The sequence below is a fragment of the Miscanthus floridulus genome, chromosome 2, assembly GCF_019320115.1.
Source record: "Miscanthus floridulus cultivar M001 chromosome 2, ASM1932011v1, whole genome shotgun sequence".
Taxonomy (NCBI): Eukaryota; Viridiplantae; Streptophyta; class Magnoliopsida; order Poales; family Poaceae; genus Miscanthus; species Miscanthus floridulus.
Window position 1 is genome coordinate 38,626,419 of NC_089581.1, and position 16,965 is coordinate 38,643,383.

General features: G+C 46.5%; 1 pseudogene; it reads left to right on the forward strand.

The window, feature by feature from the left end:
* The first annotated feature begins 8,453 nt into the window (after positions 1–8,453).
* Positions 8,454–16,965, forward strand: part of LOC136538524 (cytochrome P450 87A3-like) — a 50,132-nt pseudogene continuing 41,620 nt past the window's right edge.

A 16,965-nucleotide genomic window follows, 5' to 3' on the forward strand; every position in this document is an offset into this window, starting at 1 on the left:
CTGCAATGTCTACTGAACAAAGGGCGCTACAGAATAAGAGATGACGTGCATTGTATGCAACAAAAAATACACCAAAAATATAGGAATGATGCTACAAATGACTCCAAAGGAGACTGCCTAGCTAACAGGTGTGCAAATAATATTGATTTCTCCGTAGCAATATCTTATCGTGGTGTTGTAGGATACTTATTATATGAATAAATTTTTAGATGGTGCTGTCCCTTTAACCATTGGAGCACCTAATGATATTGACAACAGTTTAACTAAGACGGATATCGATACTTTTCAAGAAACGGGTATGCCTTTATAGAATGGTGGCTTTGTTTTTAATTACAAAAAGAGTTTGAACACCATTGTAGCTATCATTGTTGCGTAAATTCATTATCATACAATTTCAATTATTGTGTGTTGTTCATCGATTAAACATTGAGACCGAACATTGTTTTATTAATATATAGGTGTTGTAAATGCATCCTCTTCCATCGACAATTTTGTCACATGTCCAAAAGAGCGTAAGCATGAGCTAGATAGAGCACGAAGGTCTACAATGTCTCCTGAATAAAAGGCGCAAATAAACAAGAGGCGGCGTGAGTTGTATGCAGCAAAAAATACTGCAAGGAAATTGCAAATGACTCCACAAGAGAAGAAGTTAAAACGAAAAGAGATCAATAAAAAATACAATACAATGGTGAGAGAACGCCGAGCCAACAATCTGCATCCGGACTCAATCGCCATGGAGAGCCCTCGCTTTAACCCTCAGCTTATTTTCCCTTCTTCACCTCAATCGTCTGAAGCGCCTTCACACTATATGGAAATACCCGAATTGAGGGGCACGCCTGTTGACATTGCACCATCTGTAGTTCATAATACAAAAAGTCTAGACCCCTGAATTGGCTACGACACAGATCATACATAGGCAGTGAGTGACCACTGGAGAGAGAAATGCCCTTCTATCTTGTCGCAATCGGGCTTTTGAAGCAAACATTGGAAGAAGGGATAGAGGGTGTGTAGATGGAAAGTGCAATGATTCGAATGACCTAACTCAACCGAGTGTGGTTTACAATGGTAATTAGCCTTGATCACTATATATTGTTGGTACTTTCACCTTCGCTCTTCTATTCCAAAAACTCATAACTTTTCTTACTACAGGTGGTGTCACCTAGGAACCTCCAATTCCACCACCTAATAATTGCACAGGTGCACAGACACAACCGTCTGTAGTTGATAGTACCTCTTCAATGCCTCCATCCGGTGCACAAGCTCATACGCCAGACTCTATGGTTGAGGATGGTATTTTCTTCATTAAATTTATCCCTTTTTTGTATGCCATTATGTTTCTCTCATCATATATATGGCCATGTTGCACAGACTATGATGAGGATGTCATATTTGAGGAGGACGAGGAAGAGGATGAGGCATACTTTTTTGTTGGACAAGGTACACCGCGTAATAGTCAAAACATTCTTTCATAGACTTTCTTTCAACGCGTAACACAAACAACATTTTATTAGAAGACGATGAGGAGGGAGCCGACGTCGAGCACAATCTCGACACAGATGAGCAAGACAATAGTGAGCCTGATGTCCCAGATCCATACGGCAAGGTTTACGCTAATGTCCCACCAGAGTTGCACATGCTACCATCGGTGCCAAACTACGAGCACTGCAACGCAAAGAAATTTGAGGGTGAACCACCCAGATTCTATTGTCGGGGTGGAAAGATTCATCTTTCAACTCATGAGACACCACCAGAGCTCATGAGGTTGTGGTTAAGCTCGAATGCTGATGCTAGGCACTTTCGTGCAAACATTAGATATTTCAATGGCCACTTCTCTTTTACTTCTCTGTACTGCCACCTAGATCATGTGGCCACTAACATGTGAATCTACGGTGTCTACATGTTCTAAGCCGATGGCTAGATTTACCATAACATATGTTCATTTGGTAAAGAGGAGGGTGTCAAAAAGAGACACCTCAAGCTTTATTTTTACGATGATGATCCGTCCCTCGAGCATCGGATGAGCAAGTGCTGTGAGCAATGCGCCCAAAAAGACAAAGAAGTTATAGAGCAATTGGTTAGTATCTTTAATAGGAATCCCTACTCTCAGCAACTAAGGAGTATGGGACATGTTGAAAATCTAGAGGATTACCGGGTCGAGGTTAACCTTGACCAGCGGCTTGACCAGAGAGCATATAACGTGCCACTGACATCAGAGGTGGCCACCGTCTGGGTTGAGGGGAGTGAGCATCATGGCCAATTCGAGCATAGTGTTCTCCTGCAAGGGAAGGATCAGTCTATACATGGCATCCGCTCATATAATGCATGCTACGACCCACTGTCATACCCGTTGTTCTTTCCAAGGGGTGAGCTCGGGTGGCACAATTGCATTCCAAAAGTGGGTGTGACTTTGGCTCAAGTTGAGCGAGCTCGAGCAATCCGCAAAAGGCATGCCGAGAATGCCGAGAATGGTGACGATGATGATGGAGGTAACTTGAACTCTTTTCAATTATGCAATATAAACTCTTTTCTATTAACGCAGATACTAATTCAAACAATGTCTCCCTGTAGGACCTATTTCAAATACATGTGTCTCCGTGCGCGATTACTACTGCTACAAGTTCTAGATGTGGCCAGGGATATTTAATCCAATACTCTATGGCCGACGCCTTTTCCAGCAGTTCGCCGTTGACACCTACATCAAGATTGAGAGCTCGTGTTTAGACTACATGAGGAACAATCAGGATACTTTGAGAGTTGACCTATACCAAGGCCTGGTGGATAGCATGCACTCGGGTGAAGGATCTGCTAAGAATGTCGGAAGGCGTACTATCATGTCTTCGTCATTCATCGGAGGACCCTATGATATGAGGCGTCGATACATGGATGCAATGGCTCTGGTGTGAAAGTATGGTAAACCTGATATCTTCCTCACAATGACGTGCAACCCTAACTAGGGTGAGATCAAGAATGAACTTTATCTAGGTCAGACACCATAGGACCACCTAGATCTCATCACACGGGTCTTCAGAGCACAGTTAGAGGCAATGAGGAAAATGTTGATGGAGAAAGACATACTTGGGAAGGTGAAGGCCTATGTATATGTAGTGGAGTTCTAGAAGAGGGGCTTGCCGCATGCACACTTCTTGCTGATAATGGAATGGAAGTACAAGCTCACATGTCCTGAGCAATATAACATGATTATCAGTGCAGAGCTACCAAATAAGAAGAAGTACCCTGAGCTCTACAAGATGGTGACAAAGCAAGTGATGCATGGTCCTTGCGGGACGCTAAATCCATACTATCCATGCACAGTGGGCCATGGGTCATGCAAGAACCATTACCCGCACCCATTCTGTGTGGCAACGTCATAGGGAAAGGATTCGTACCCCATCTATCGACGACGCAATGATGGCCGCACGCTAAAAGTTTGAGGCCATTACCTAGACAATCAATGGGTCATGCCTTACAACCCTTGCTTGCTATGTACCCTCAACTGCCATATCAATGTTGAGGCCTGTGGGAGCATTAAATCAGTAAAGTATCTATTCAAATACATATACAAGGGACATGACAGGGCATCAGTGGTGATGAGGGAGACCGACAAAGCAGACAAGAAAGGGAACATTGATGAGATCAAGCAGTATAGAGATGCTTGGTGGGTGATGCCTCCAGAAGCACTATGGAGGATATATGGCTTTGACTTGAGCAAGAACCATCCACCAGTACAATAGCTGCAGCTTCATCTACCCGACATGCACATGGTGGCATTTCATAAACATGATAAGGTCGAACGGATCGTTAATAGGCCAGGTGTAGAAGAGTCAATGCTGACAGCATACTTCGATGCAAACATGCATCATGAGGAAGCCCATAGAATCTTGTATCGGGACTTCTCGGAGCATTTTACCTAGCAGTCTGATGGTAAATTCTGGCAGAAAAGGAAAAACTCCATCTTTTAAGTTGGAAGACTCATCTCGGCTCATTCTACTGAGGGAGAACGTTACTTTCTTTGTGTTCTCTTGAACAATGTTGCTGGTGCTACCTCATACAAACATCTGAGGACGGTTGATGGTGTGCTACTACCTTTGTTCCATGAAGCTGCAGAAAGGAGGGGTCTAATCGAAGAAGACAATACACTAGATGAATGTCTAACTGAAGCTACTTTATTCTAGATGCCTTCCTCTCTGTGGAGGCTATTTGCAACAATATTGGTATTCTACGAGCCGCATGATGTGATGGGGTTATGGAAAAAAACACTATGATGCAATGTTAGAGGACTGCAGCCGCAATCATCCATCCCCAAATCTAGTGCAACAAATGGTTTTGATAGACATTAGAAACATGATGTAGTCTATGGGGAAGGACATAAGGTCATTTCCTCTTCTAGATATTGATCACTCATATGACGATGCCATCCATATTCTCATGAGATATTTGAGGAAGCTAGCATCGAGCAGAATCCTAAAGATGTGCTATTATGTGACTCACTCAATGCCGAGCAAAGGTCTTCCTATGATGAGATAATGGCCGCTGTCTATAGCAAATGAGGTGGGTTGTTCTTTGTGGATGGACCTGGAGGGACAGGGAAGTCATTTTTGTATAGGGCACTTCTCGCAAAACTATGTAGCCAGGACAAGCTTGCTGTGGCTATAGCTACATCTGGAGTCGCAACAGCCATAATGCAAGGCGGGAGAATGGCCCACTCACATTTCAAGATACCCCTCACTCTTCAAGAGGGCGGTTGCTATAGCTTCACGAAATAGAGTGGTACTGCCAAGTTGCTGCAGCAAGCAACTCTCATAATTTGGGACGAGGCATCTATGACAAAGAGGCAAAATGTGGAAGCACTAGACAATAGCCTACGGGATATAATGGGCTGGTCAAACCTACCGTTTGGTGGAAAGACTGTTGTCCTTGGTGGGGATTTCAGATAGGTCCTCCCTATTGTGCGGAAAGGATTCAGAGCTCAAATAGTCGGTGCTTCTCTATGAAGGTCGTATCTTTGGGAATCCATGCGCCACCTAACGCTCGTCCACAACATGAGGGCTCAGAGTGACCCATGGTTTGCAGATTATCTGTTGCGCATTGGTGGTGGAACAGAAGAGGTTAACGGAGATGACAATGTATGTATTCCAGATGAGATATGTGTCATATACTCTGGCGATGCCAAGAAAGATCTTCATACATTGATCGACATAATCTTTCTAGATCTAAATTCAAACATGGCGAACAAAGACTATATCACCACTAGAGCGATTTTATCTACACGTAATGATTGGGTGGACATGATCAATATGAAAATGATTGATATGTTCTAGGGCAGTGAGATGGTGTATCACAGTTTTGACTCCGCGGTAGATGATGCACATAACTACTATCCATCAGAGTTCCTTAACAGTTTGACCCCCAATGGGCTACCTCCACACGTCTTGAAGCTCAAGCTCGGGTGTCATGTTATATTGCTTAGGATTATTGACCCTGCCAATGTTCTATGCAACGGTACAAGGCTAGTGGTGCGGGGGTTCTGAAGAAATACAATCGACGCAGAAATCGTGGTGGGGCAGCATGCTAGGAAGCAGGTATTCCTTCCTCGAATACCGCTATGCCCGTCTGATGACGAGATGTTCCCGTTCCAGTTTAAGAGGAAGCAGTTTCCTATCAGGCTGAGCTTTGCCATGATGGTCAACAAGTCATAGGGCCAAACTATCCCGAACGTGGGTGTGTACATACCCGCACCTATGTTCTCTCACGATCAGTTATACGTTGCGATGTCTAGAGCCACGTCAAGAACCAATATTAAGATCCTTGCCCTCCCGCCTGATGTAGAGGCACAAGAGGAGGAGGCCAAAAATATAGAGAAGAAAAATGCTAAAAAGAATGCCGAGAGGAAAAAATAAGAACGCGTCAAATACAAAAGATAAGGATAAGAAGACCCCTATAGCGGATGGAACTTTCACAAAGAATATTGTATTTAAGGAGGTTCTAACACCATAGGCGAGGTAACAGAACATTACTAACGCATACAATGCATTTTTTCCATTCAATTTATATTATACAAATAATATCTCACTAATGCCATATTTGTTGCTGTTCCTAGGTATTTTTAAATGGTTTATCAGACTCTACACGGAGATGTTGTATATACACTTGTGTGATGGCATAATGAAAATTGAACGTGTTATATTATTGTTATAAAAATGACACTTTGAGTGTTTTGTTCATAATATCTTGTTCTGTAACCATTCATAAGTATTACACGTGTATGTTCTCAAAACCATGAGTTTTGTCGACTTTCCCCACTTTCTCATGTGCCAATGTGGGATCAACCTAATTAGCACCTGCATAATTACAAACATAAATTACTTGAATAAAATCAACGAAGCAAGTTAGCGATAATAATGAACAATAGTGCTAAACAACACCATACCAGTGGTCGTGGGATGGCACGATCGTAGTGGCATTGGTTCCGCGCATTCAGGAGGATAGCTCCTTTGTACTTCCTTTGTTTCACCAGGGTCATTAGTTTATGAGCACGAAAGAAATGGATATCGAAGATTTCTTCCTGCCAATATAAAACATTATCTTAGCCGCATCACGGAAATGTATATAAAGTAGAGTTTATGAGCCTGCGACGCCGCGTACTCCGTGACTGTGTTAAATTCATAAACTTTGCTTTTTGAATTAAATGTCACTTTAACGTTGGTATTTAATTTTTACAGTATTATTATCTTATCGTGCGATCCATGTATTTTTAGTACAAAATGTTAGCTATCCCATAGCAACGCATGGGCACGCTACCTAGTTAATCATTAACTCATTAACTGAATACTAATTGCATGCCAGGACGCTGCATGATCTTAAATTTACGTTAATATCCATAACATCCGTGATTTACAGCTAATACTTTATGGTCTGCACGACCAAAAAAACATGAAAAAGTGGTATGACATACATTAAAATAATCCAACAAATATTATATATCTTATCTTACCTCATAAATATGAATAACTAATAATAAATATAATATTTCCTTAAGAAATAGTGATTTCCACGACCAATGCGTGTACCAGTAGTGCCATGAAAAAAAATCAAAAGAGGACTCCTGTCATGATCATCAGCGGACAGAAATGTGTCTCCAAATTGTATACATGTATCAGTAGTACCGTAAAAAAATTAAGAGGGGTATCCTCTATCATAATCAAGCGGAAAACCCAGTCTTTGATATGTCGCAACCAACTCCTAAACTTTAATCAGAGTTTAGAATTACAATTTTTTGTGGGTGTACAAAGGAGGTCATATAACTTGATATTTAGCCATACAAACACAAGGATAGTATACAATTAAGGTTATCAAGTAATGTTTTTTGTGTTTTGCAACCTCTATTTTAAATTTGGTACGGCCGTATGGGATTAATATGACGTTGTCATATTATTTTTAGCTTATGTTGTAGATGCTATAGTCATTGCAAAATAAGATATAGTTTTAAAATTTATAGAAAGGGTAAGAGCATAAATAGATATGTATCGTTCCGTCTTTGTTTTCAATAAGTGTTTGATAGTTTTTTTTCTCCCATTGCCACGCGCGGACATGTTTGCTAGAAAATATAAAAAAGCTGACAGCCGATTGATAAGACAAAGTAAGATCTATTAAACACATCTACTACTATCTCTTATCATATCTTCTAATCTATATATTATTCCCGTGTTCTTTGTTGTTGACAATGCTCATTGCTTCAATGATGGTGAAGCCCTAGAGAGTGTGTTCAGGCTAGCTAGGGCAGCCCAAATAGACATCGCACGTCTTGATGCGGTCCCTCTTGGGCGTACGAGGTTTCAGGTCTCAATAAATCTTATCGGTGTGTCTTACGTATCACGCTCTTGGTGAGGCCCTCTGGTGACATGTCATACGTATTGTGCTCGATGCCGGAGGCACACGGTGACGTGTTTGTGTGCCAACATAATGCAGATTTGATGCATGCATGTTACTATAGTATGCGTTCGATATGAATCATACTCCGCTCAGAGCTCACACGATCACATCCTACCCGGTTCTAATACAAAGACCGGATTCACGTGTCCGTGTCCGATCCGAAGTCCTCAGAGCTCACGCGTCCACGTCCGATTACTTAGTTTCAATTCGAAAATTATGAACCCGGTGCACCGCACGGGCATTTATCTAGTTACTACGTTATATACCTAGTGATACAATTGTTCCGCTAGCGTACACCAGACAAGTGCAATAATCCTACAACTAATAACAATTAACAGTCCTCGACTATGGGAGTACCGTAACGTACGTACAAAATTCCTGCTACTCTACGTACTCTATACTACGTACTGAAAGCTACTGCTGCTCTGCTTGCTGCTAATATATATGATTAGCGAGCTGCATCCGTGAACAGCAAAGGCACGGTTACATAACCGAGTTGCAGAGCAAGTACATTGTTAGCAATAATGTCGATGCACTACTTAGGCCCTGTTTGGTTGGGCTTTTGGCTTTGCCTTTTGGCCTCAAAAGCCAAAAGCCTAACCAAAGGGGGTGCTTTTGGAGGGTGTTTTTTTCAGAAGCAGCTGTTTTTCCGTAGTTCATTTTTGAAAGCTGAGTTGACCCTGCTTTTGGCTTTTGGCTTTCTGCTTTTTGAAATTGGTGGAATAAAAAGCTCTTCCATAGTTATTTTAAGAGAGATAAAGATAAAAGGTATATTTTATACTTGTTTAACCAAACAGCTTTCAACTTTTCTACAGCTCACAGCCCACAGCAGCTTTTCCACAGCTCACAGTCCACAGCAGCTTTTTTCCACAGCCACAGCTCAACCAAACAGGGCCTTAGCTGCTCTGTCGGTGACTCTGCTGGGAGCTATCTTGCTTCTCCGTTTGGCCTTCAAATGGATGAACGGCCGGACGGGTGAAGAAGGGATGCTGCCGCCGGGTTCGAGGGGCCTGCCGCTCCTTGGCGAGACTCTCGAGTTCTTCGCAGCGTCCCCGACCCTTGAGCTAGTGCCCTTCTTCAAGCGACGCTTGGAGACTGGAGAGGTATATGTGCATATACTACCATTTTTACAACACAGGTGCCATAGGCCCTTCGATGATTTTATAGAAGTGAGCCACCAGCATCTAACGAGTGCCGGCCGCCACCGACGTCGTCGGCTCGTTGTATGCAGGTTCGGGCCCATCTTCAGGACGAACATAGTTGGCGAGGACATGATCGTGTCGCTGGACCCGAAGCTGAACGCGCGCGTGCTGCAGCTGGAGGAGCGCGGTTTCCAGATCTGGTACCCCTCCTCTTTCATGCGCATCTTGGGCGCTAACAACATGGTCTCCATGCTCGGCCCGCTCCACCGCCACATTAGGAACCTCGTGCTCCGCCTCTTTTGCCCGAGGCCCTCCGCCTGGTGCTGCTCCATGACGTGCAGCGGAGCGCGCGCGACGAGCTCAGCTCATGGCTCGACCGGCCGGACGTCGAGGTCAGGACGGCCACCTGCAGGGTAAGCTCTAAGCTGCATGCTATTTACTAGTCGATTGCGACTGCGTGTGTCGTTTATGCCTTTGCATCGATCGATCTCACGATCTGTGCGTGCAGATGATATTTGGCGTCACGGCAAAGAACATCGCGTTGAACTTATTGTTCTTGCTCCTCTTTGCAAGCCACGAAACGACGTCGATGGCACTGACAGCGATACTCAAGTTTCTGACGGACAATCCAAAGGCATTGCAAGAATTGACCGTAAGTAAACGCTTTGTCGCCACTTAACTCTTTTGTGTAGGTCAAAGCTGTACCTTGATTATTGTATTTGATGTGGGATGTTTTCAGGAGCATGAAAAAATCGTGGAAAGAAGGGTGGATCCAGACTCTCTGATATCACCTGGGAGGAGTACTAAGTGTCGGGTACGGTATCAGTATTAGGGATACCTAGAAGAAGTAAGCTGATAACCGCGAACGCTAACTTGTCCAGATGGTCAAGAGTGTATTTTGGCCTCGCCAGACCCCGAAGGTACGGGCTCCGCCCCGCCCGACCCAGAGGGTGCGGGCTCCGTGTCGCCCAACCCCGAGGGCGCGGGCTCCGTCACACCCGACCCCGAGGGTGCGGGCTTCGTGTCACCCGACCCCGAGGGCGCGGGCTCCGTCACATCTGACCCCGAGGGTGCGGGCTCCGTCTCGCCCGACTCCTCGGGCGCGGACTTCGCCTCACCAGACTCCTCGAAGGGGGATTCCGCCTCGCCCGACGGGGTCCGTACCGTCTCCAACTACTGCGGGTCTAAGAGTACGAACTCAGGGTCAAACTTCTGACACCAGAAGGTGAGTAGGCGCGTCTTGAATGACCCGCGGCCACGACTGGCCATACCTGAGGACTTACGTCACCAATAGTGTCGGGCATGCCAGCGCTATGCTACCTAATCCCCGTACGACTTTCGACGGGGTATCTGCTAACCATGCCGCCCGTCGGGACGGAATGGAGCGCCACGACCGGCTGACGACGCCCACGTATAGCACCAGTGATGAACAGGGTCACGACGTGGAGCCATTCCCATCACCCTCTACAGGACCGGTGGGACCCGCGTAAAGGAGATGAAGGGTGCCGTGACCCCGGAGGCCTTTTTCCTCTTCGCTTCTCTCTCTCTCTCTCGTGTAACCTGCGCCTTCCCCTTCAACTATAAAAAGGAAAGCAGGACGCCCACGAAGGGCACGGCTCAACGCTGAAAGGAATTGAGTTCAACTAGACTCAACTCCATTCAATCCTTCCATCAGAGAATTGGGACTATCTCCCTCTCTCGCCCGTTTGTAACCCCTACTGTAAACAAGTGCTAGTAACATGAGCAGCCTCAAACTGGACGTAGAGACATTCCGCCCAAACCAGTATAAACCCTTGTGTCCTCTGAGCACACGATCTGGGCCTGACGCGCAAACAGAAATTTACTAGTTGACGGTTCGAAACACCGACAGTTGGCGCGCCAGGTAGGGGTCTTTTGCGCGTCTCGTCGTACACAATAGGCCACGGATGGCTAGCCATGGCATCAGCTGGGTCCTGGGCACATACGTGCGCTTTGGGAGCCTGGATTTCTTCTTCACTGTGGAGGAAGAGCTAGCGTGGGCTCCCGCCCCCGTCCAACTTCTTCACTCCACCGGCCTCGACGCAACCGTCAAGGCCCTCGGGGAGCTGCAGCTGCACGCCCTGGAGTCCAGTGCCCCCGGGAGCAGTCAGCTCCTCGACTTCGATTGCGGGAGGCTAGAGCGCCAACTTGGCGCCTTCCTAGAACCCCGACTGTCCCGGGAGGACCTACGCTGCCTCACCTTCTCGTTTGCCAACGTCATGACGTAGCTTGCCAAAGGAAGAATCGCTCTCCCCGGAATACCTCACCCGAAGCGCCTCGACAGCGTTTCTATTTGGTCTGCGCAACGCCACAAGGGCCATTGGTCACCTCACGGCGCATCGCATGCACCTGTCCCCCACGGACGACGAATTCATGGGTATGATGGACTATGTCATGGAAGATTCAGAGATGATCTCCGACTCTAACTCCAGTAAGGGAAGCCATCACCCCTCGCGAGAATGCTTCATGGCAGGCACCCCCAAGGGGCGCATCGAAAGTGTCCATGAGGGAGGGGCTACTCCTACGAATGCCCCCGATAATGATGTCGAGGGAGATGCAGGTAGAGCAGCTGAGGGCACGACACAAAGGAGATTGAGGATGTGTGACTCTAGCTGGAGCAGAAGCGAGTGGAGCTCGAGCGCGAGATCGAACGCCGTGGAGACAGTGGCCGTGCACGCGCAATCGCCCGCGACATAAATTGGAGGATCATTGAGGACGACGGAGGCCTCCACCACTTCGTCTGGGCAAGCCAGAACATAGCCACCACGACGGCCTTGCTTCGAGGGCTCCTGGAGCCCGCAACACCCGAAGACCATCGGGCCCATCGCGGTGCAGCAGGCGGAAAGCTTGCTGTCTCGATGACACGAGCTCGATGCCAGTCAGCGCGTGTCTTCGGGACGACATGGCCAGGATGTGTCCGTCCACCAGGCGCTAGGCGATGGCGGGGGCTTGCCATGGTCCCGGTATAAGAGCGTCTCAGCCCCAACTGTGACGCACGTAACACCTTGGACGCCCATAGGCACCGATGGGGGGACAAGAGAGAAGAGGCCGGCCATAGCTACCACCCTCATCACAGCAGACCCTACGACAGAGGCGAGGACCAGAGCCCAAGCCCTGACTATCGAGGCCCTAGGCTTTCTGCCGGCACATCCTCAACGTGGCTTTCCCGCCGCAGTATCGACCACCAACCAAAATCCCAAAATACTCTAGGGAAACAAACCCCGGCCTATGACTCGAGGATTATCGGCTTGCTTGTCAAGCCGGCAGTGACGATAGTGATTACTTCATTATCCACAACCTCCCCTTATTCCTGGCCGATTCGGCACGAACATGGCTAGAGCACCTTCCGCCCATCTAGATTCAAAGCTGGGCGGACCTGAAGGAGATCTTTGTGGGAAATCTCTAGGGCACCTACACGTGCCCTAGGAACCCCTGGGATCTAAAGAATTGCCAATAAAAGTCTAGGGAAACTCTCCGCGAGTACATTCAACGCTTCTCCAGGCAATGCAACGAGTTGCCTGACGTCACCGATGATGATGTCATCAAAGCATTCTTGTCTAGGACCACCTGCGAGTACCTAGTCCACAAGCTAGGATGCAAGGGCCCTCAGACTACCAAGGAGCTCCTCGACAGCATGACCAGCCATGCCTCAAGCGAGGAGGTGGTCACAGCAATTTTCAATCGCCCTAAGTCAAAAGCGAAGCGGGACGAGGACGCTAACGAGGGCACCTCCAACTGCCCAAACAAGAAGAACAAGCAGCAACACGGGGGCTCGCTCGTGGCCGCTACCGAGCAGAAAGGCAGCCGAGTGCCCGCTAAGGGCGTTCTCGACCACTTCAAGAAGCTGCTCGAGGGGCCGTGCCTGAACCACGCCTTCCCCGTCAAGCACCTATATAAGGACTATGCATTCATGAAGCGTTTCCTGTCCGGCGGCTCCAAAAAAGGGGACCAGGGGAAGAAACCCGAGCCAGCGGTGGACAATGCCGAGGGGAAGAATGGTGGCTTCCCAACGCTAGATGGCTGCCTCATGATCTACAGTGGGATGGTGGCTTATGACTCCAAGCACCACTAAAAGCTCGTGCGCCGTGAGGTCTATGCGGCCGAGCTAGCCACGCCGTCTTTCCTACGATGGTCAGAGTCCGCCATCACCTTTGACCGATTTGATCACCCAGAGAGTGTCCCATAGCCAGGAAGGTACTCGCTCATGGTCGACCTGATCGTCGGCACAAAGTGGCTCACCAAGGTGCTGATGGATGGAGGCAGCAGCCTCAACATCATGTACGCCGAGACGCTTGAAGCCATGGGCATCAACCAGTCGCGCGTCCGACCGACCGAGGCGCCTTTCCATGGCATCATGCCAGGGAAACAAGCCGTACTGCTCGGGCAAATTGACCTACTCATCACCTTCGGCGATCCGACCAACTATAGGATGGAGACCCTCACCTTCGAGGTGGTCAGGTTCCATGGAACCTACCACGCCATCCTAAGACGATCGTGCTACGTGAAGTTCATGGCCATCCCCAACTACACTTACCTGAAGCTCAAGATGTCAGGACCGTGTGGGGTCATCTCCGTCGGCACCTTTGAACATGCTTACAAGTGCGAAGTTGAGTGTTGTGAGCATGCCTCAGCGATTATCGCCTCCGAGGAGTTCACGGTCATCAAGGAGGGGACCACCGAGGAAGCACCTGACTCCAAGCGACTGACTGGATCTCTTGAGCCCATGAAGGGCATCAAGGAGGTCTTCATACACCCTAGCAGCTCCGAGGACAAAGTGGTGCGCATTGGCACCACACTTTCCGCCAAATAGGAAAGCGCGCTCATCGACTTCCTCCACACCAACAAAGATATCTTTGCGTGGAAACCCTTGGACATGCAAGGCATCCCGAGAGAAGTCGTCGAGCACACCTTGAAGATCAGGCCGGGCACCAAGCTGGTAAAGCAGCGCCTGCGTCGCTTCGATGAGGAGAAGCGCAAGGCCATTGGTGAGGAGATCACGAAGCTTTTGGCGACCGAATTCATCAAGGAAGGGTATCATCCTGAGTGGTTAGCCAATCCTGTCCTCGTATGAAAAAAGAATGGGAAATGGAGAATGTGTGGTGACTACATGAGTCTCAACAAGGCATGCCCAAAGGATCCATTTCCTTTGCTACGTATAGATCAAGTAGTCGACTCGACCTCAGGGTGCGAAACCCTATGCTTCCTTGATGCGTACTCCGGGTACCATTAGATCGCGATAAAAGAATCCAACCAGCTCACAACTTCTTTCATCACCCCATTTGGATCGTTCTGCTATGTCATAATGTCGTTTGGTCTAAAAAATGCAGGGGCTATATACAAGCGTTGTGTGCTCAAGTGTTTCGGGGACCTCATCGGGCGAACCGTTGAGGCTTACGTAGATGACATCGTGGTCAAGTCTAAATAGGTTGACTAGCTCATAGCAGACCTGGAGCAAACCTTCACGAAACTCCAGGCAAACAGCATCAAACTCAACCCTGAGAAATGCATTTTTGGGTCCCGAGAGGTATGCTGCTTGGGTTCATCATCTCCGATGTGGTAGAACCGCCTAATCTAATGCCCTCCCAAGAGTACTTGTCCTCCATAATTGAGAGGATCATAAATGAGAGGATAAAGCTTATAACATTTTTAGTCATTTCTTACATCACTTAATACAATAGAGGAATTATACACAAGATAATTGCATCAGCGGAATTAAACATGTGATCAGAGTTTCAACGAAAACAAAAGTTATTTAATGACAAGTTTAAATCTCATCACGGTGAGCACTTATGTACATGAGGTAATGACAAATTGTAGGTCTTTTCATTGTAAAACATTTTTGTGAAAGCTACAAAAAAATTCTAGGTCCACAATGTAAAGGAAATCCTCACTGAGCCCACCAGGAGGGTTCCACACACAAGTGTTAGCTCAACCGTTCCTATCACCTGCAACAGGGTAGAACAAACCCTGAGTACTCAATTGTACTTCGCAAGACTTACCTGATAGGAGGAAGTGAAAGACTCCAAGGATATGCAAGGCTGTCTGGCTCATGCGTTATTGCACCTGCGGAAGCATTACTAAACGTGCATCCTTATATTCAAACTTTTATTAGCAGTCATTATTAGTTCATTCACTAACTATTCTATGTAAGCACCTATGCTACTTTCAAGCATATGGTAGCAATCAGAATTTTTTACCTTCCATGTTCTAGTTCTTACTACAGTGCTAGACCATAACCAAGTCAGTACCGTCTCAAAAGAAACAGCGATTTGTGAATCAATATATCCCAGCTGGGTATCCCGAAACACACGCCTCATCTATACCCCGGGCATAGACAAGAGCAACCCATTTCACTCTAATCATAGGGTCCAGGTCCCCGTCCAAACTTGGACTCCAAGCCCCCAACACCCGAGAGCCGGTCTTAGTATGGTGCTTAGACCTCCACCTAGTACCCACCCCTAAAAGCCAGTCCAGAAAGAGCCAAAACCTATGACAAGAGAGTAATAAGTCTTCCCGCTCTCATAAGCAAGTATGTGCTCAGGATAATAAGTCTGTGACCTAACTACCGTCCACAGCAACGGACGGTCCTCAATCAACTCAAGCAGGACAAATGCAACTGAAACCTCGCTCGTTGGCTAACCAAGTTCAAATCCAATGTACAATCTCGCCCGGTCTCCAATTATCATCCATATATATTCCATGTGATAGTAATATGATAATAACAATAATAATCTCTTTCCTATCTCTCACGAGTGACTGGTAATCACTCGACTTCTACCAGGGTCCTATAGCATAGCAGCTACATGATCCTTCCATACTAGTAAGACTCATAGGATAAGGATATATATATGCAAGTGGTTTTCATTCAACTCCTTGAAACATAAAGCACAATTATAAAATAAAGTGTAGAATAATAGGAGTTATCCACCGGGGTTTGCCTGGGTAACAAAAGTAAGCATTCCATCATAGTGACACGATCATCAAGGCACTATCTTTTCTGCTACTCCAGATGACTCCACGATCCATCGTTATTCCTATTATAATATACGTGGATGCAACGCAGAGATGTAATTAATCAACGACAATCACAACTCTTAAAATGCGATTACGCCTCAAGATAATGAGCTAACTCTAATGACTAACATACTAGGCTATGTATCCACATTGCCAAATAAAGCGTTATTCCCCAACAAATGTTTTAGTTCTACAATCCCAAGGTGTTCCTTTATTTCATTGATTTAATATCTATATTCGAACAAGGGCTCGTTAGCTATCTTAACAAACTAATTATTATGGAACTACAAAAATTACAGTGAGCACCTAAAAATGTTAGGGATTTACTATGAAATTTTTTAGAGCCAACACTATCACCAATTTATCACAAAAATTCCTACAAGTTCATATCTTAACAATATTAAGCATCTCAAATTAATTTGTAAAAATACTATGAACTAGGTGAACAAAATATACTAGCAGATAGATCACGATTTTAGGAACCCAACAAAATTAGTTTCATAATTTTTGGACAACTACACAAATTTATATGGAATTTATGAGTTTGCCTTAGAAACTAAATTAAAAAATGTTTTAGAAAAAGGGAGAACCAATGGTCACAATTCGGCCTAGCAGCCCACTGCTGCCCCTACGGGGGCGTGATAGCACGTCAGCACACCGGCACAACTGGCCTGCTACATGAGCGTGTTTGCACATTTTGCAAAAGAGTCCTCAGCTTATTAGATTACTACGCGGTGATTTCGACCACTATTGCACTAGAGATATGTTTTACATCAAGCACCCCAAAAACCCTACCTTCTCACTGAGTCGGTCCCCGATGCCCTGTGCATGACGGCGTGGCTCTGGCCGGCACAGCACGGCC